The sequence below is a fragment of the Triticum aestivum genome, chromosome 1B, assembly GCF_018294505.1.
Source record: "Triticum aestivum cultivar Chinese Spring chromosome 1B, IWGSC CS RefSeq v2.1, whole genome shotgun sequence".
NCBI lineage: Eukaryota > Viridiplantae > Streptophyta > Magnoliopsida > Poales > Poaceae > Triticum > Triticum aestivum.
The window spans coordinates 634,731,390-634,735,431 of NC_057795.1; positions in this window are offsets into that span (position 1 = coordinate 634,731,390).

Consider the following 4,042-nt stretch of genomic DNA (forward strand, 5'->3'; position numbering starts at 1 on the left):
GCAAAATTGTATTTTTTTTTCTGCATGCTTCAGCAAGCAGCCGCAACATGGCTTATATATCCAGCAATATATTGATCCAGCAAGCAACATGTCCAACAATATATATCCTACAATATATAGATCCAGCAAGCAACACATGCGTACATATGCAACAAGAGTTCGCAAAAGAAAGGACCATAAGTTCCAAGTCCATACATGCGTATATGTCTAACGAAGGTTCACAACAACATGCATACATATCCAACAAGGTTCACAACAACATGCGTGCATATCCAACAAGGCTCACAAACAAAAGCATGAGTTCCAAGTTCACACCAAGCATGAACCTCAAAGATGCAATGAGCTCCACCGTAGCATGTATGCCCACCATCAATGGCATCCACAATGCAAACCTATAAGTCCATTACCATACGCATGAGTTTCCAAAGTTAAGTTTCAAATGATTGATAAGGCACAAGAGTCAACAAGCCGCATGAGTTTCCAAAGTTAAGTTTCAAATGATCGATAAGGCACAAGAGTCAACAAGCACCAACATATAAGGTTCAAATGGAAGCAAAGAAGTATGAACAGTATAAGCATCAACACTTGTGGGCTCTACTATCAACAATGCACAAGTTGTAAGTTGAGAAGCACAAAGACAGGACGCAAGCATCAACAATGCACAAACATAGACAACTACCTCGAGTGATCATTGTTGCAAGGAGGTCAAATCCGTAGTGGGTGTCACTGGGCTTGCTTGGGTAGGTATGGATCCAAGTACCAAGAAGTATTTGAGGCTTGTCCCGAGTGAGAACACTTCAAGCATGAGACGGTAAGATGGTAAGATGCATGATATTTAAGCATTATGGTAAGATGCATAATTAAAAAGTTGGAAGACTTACAAGCTGAAAGTAGGAAGAGGTGGAAGAGGAGGAAGATCCGGCAAAGTAGAACCCTGCATATTAGTTTTGAACTGAGCAAACGTATCAAGCAGGGCTGCCTGTTGTTTGGCCATGAATTCCTTTTGTTGCAAGAGGGCTTGTTGCATTTTCATGGTTTGTTCCTGTTGGAGGAGAGAATTGGTCTGAGCCTCCTTCCGCAACCTGGTTTCTTCCTGCAGCAACCTGGTTTCTTCCTCTAGGCGGGCCTACAATATGCCATCACAACAAGTTCACTGTCGGTGTCAAAACCGACAGATCTCGGGTAGGGGTTCCCAAGCAGTGTGTCTTAGGATCAATGGTAACAGGAGACAAGGGACATGATGTTTTACCCAGGTTCGGGCCCTCTTGATGGAGGTAAAACCCTACGTCCTGCTTGATTGATATTGATATTGTAGACGTTTACAAGAGTGGATCTACCACGAGATCAAGGAGGCTAAACCCTAGAAGCTAGCCTATGTTATGATTGTAATGATTGTTGTTGTATATGTCTATCGACTAGCCTGGCCCCGGTTTATATAATGCACCAGAGGCCTAGGATAACAAGAGTCCTAGCCGAATACGCCGGTGGGGGAGGAGTCCTTGTCTTGATCGCCAAGTCTTGTTGATTCTTCCCTGTATGCGGCAGCTGTCCGGACTGGCCCATGAGTATACGGCCACGGGGGTCCTCGGCCCAATCCAACTGATCGGGAGACGACGCGTTGAGTACCTCCTAGTCCAGGACACCGTCAGTAGCCCCCTGAACCGGTCTTCAAGTTAGGGGCGCTCCTCGATTCTTCCGAACTGTTCTTCATCTTCGGTTGCCGGTCTTGAAAACTGGTTCAACAAATCTTCTCATCTTCTATCTTGAGGATCACCGAAATGCATTCGATGAGTTTACGCGTTGGGTATCCGAGGAGCCCCTTTAAGTTTACGGCCTTTATCAATGCCTTGTTATTTTTATGCCATGCCTCGGGTTTGAAGTTGTTCCCGGGTGGCAACATCCTCTTGCGTCCGAGCTCCAACGCCGGACTGCATTCGAGGTATCCTTTGCAGCCGAGCACCAATGCCGGACTGCTTCCCAGCTCTAACGCCGGACTATGTATCCGAGCTCCAACGTCGGACGGTATCCGAGCTCCAACGCCGGACTATGTATCCGAGCTCCAACGCCGGACTGTGTATCCGAGCTCCAACGCCGGACTGTATCCAAGATGTCATAGATCATCTTGGTCCAAAAAAGTTGAAGGAGTTTAGCCGAGCTTAATGCCGGAAATGCCCTCTATGGAGCCAGCCACTAGCGCCCGAGCTTTATGCCGGACTACTTCCGAGGAGGTGCACCACCCCGAATGTGGGCCAATTTTTGTCAATATTTTTGATTGGTGCCAGTAGCCCTCAAGGTGGGTATCGGTCTAAAACCCGAGATACACATGAAGGATGACATAAGACCGCTGGTCCCCATAGCTGCTGAGACTCAGGTTGATTTGCAAAATCGGTCTGAGGATCAAGTCCTAGCTCGGCAGAACACTTCGGGACACAAAAAGCGGCGCGGTCAGTCCTCGAGACTCAGGTTGGGTGCGGCCGACCAACCTGAGGATCAAAATCTCCTCGGAATATGTATTGCACTTTAAAATTTTCTGCATAGAACAGGCAATGCAGTAGCCCCCGAGACACTGGCCGGGTGGCAACACCAGATCAGGGGATTGATGTGCCCCTTTAATATTTGTAAATAATAAGCCCGAAGCCCAGTAGCCCCGAGCCTTAATGCGGGCACGGGAGGCCGAATTAAGGATCGATATCCATAGTAAAATCACAAATTATGTGTAATGACTCTATGTATCCAAGTACTTTACGTCATTAATGCTCGGATCCGCATTGTACAAAACTTTGTTGACCGACCATCGGCTTCCACCTCCTCGGCCAATAGCCGAGGAGTGTTTGTCCTTCTTTATAAAGCCTTTATGAGGGCAAAGATTTACAACAAACAAGGCAATCTGGCCATACGGTTTTATAAACAAAGGTACGCGGAGAGACATGTTATATTACTGTTTAACAGAAGAAATGTCTTCCAGAGAAAATAGTCCCGCTATCGGTTCCTTTCTTTGGGTTGTCATGCTAAGCATGATCATGAAACCTCAGCTCCAATGTAAGAGCAAAATATCGAGGATTTAGTTTGGGAGGCCAGTTAATAGCCCCCGGTAGTGTTCGGCGACAGTCGAGGTCAAGCCGTAAACACTTCGGCCATTGTTATGAATGGCCTGTTGTTTGATATAGTCATCGGATCGCTTGACTAGTTTACACCTATTGTGACAGTCAGTTTTCGGCTTTCTCCACTGAGGTGCTTGACCATGCGAGCTGGAAGCACAATCGCAGTGGTTCTCCCTTTGCACACCTAGCCGAACAAAGCGGAACGTAGGAGGGAAGCGCGGGAGCCGGGCAACCCAACTATTGACCGAAGACACAATTCGAAACTGATGCATATATAGCGATATCCGAAAATGTTTTTGCCGAATCTCAAAAGGTGTCCGGCATTGCACTGCGAGACTTGTGCTGAAAACACACAGATAGTTTAAAAGTGCCATGGGCTCGAAAATCCAAAAAACTTATTCAAAAGGTTAATGTCCGAACTAGATCAAGTGTTCGGTGCCAATCCGAAAATTGGACTTTAGAAGAAAAAAAGGTGCTTCTGTCGTGCTTTAACATGACACATCCTATCTCAAAACTTCAAACGGGTCAGCCTACGGCTTCTTTGAGAGAGAAATTAGGCTCCCCGGCTAGTGACCGCACACTTGTGTCGAAGGAGTGATAAATAATAATAAAAACTTTGCAATGACTAAGAAGAAAAACACTTATCATAAAACGGCTCATATAAATTTAAGAGCCCCCAAGTGACTTGGGTAAAAGTTGATAATGTAAGGTGACATGTAGAATGCCTTCAAGCCGGATTGTAGATCGTTTATCGTAGCGGACCTTTTCGCTTCAACCTCTGGACCCAATAGTATGGAGTGTGTCCGAATACCCTCGCGGTTATAAAAACCGAGGCATGCGTGGAGACCAGGCGTAGGGGTCATTAGTGCTTTATCAGACAAGTGCCCAACTAGTTATGTTATATTACATGGTTAGTAAGAAACATCTTCCAGAGAGAATAG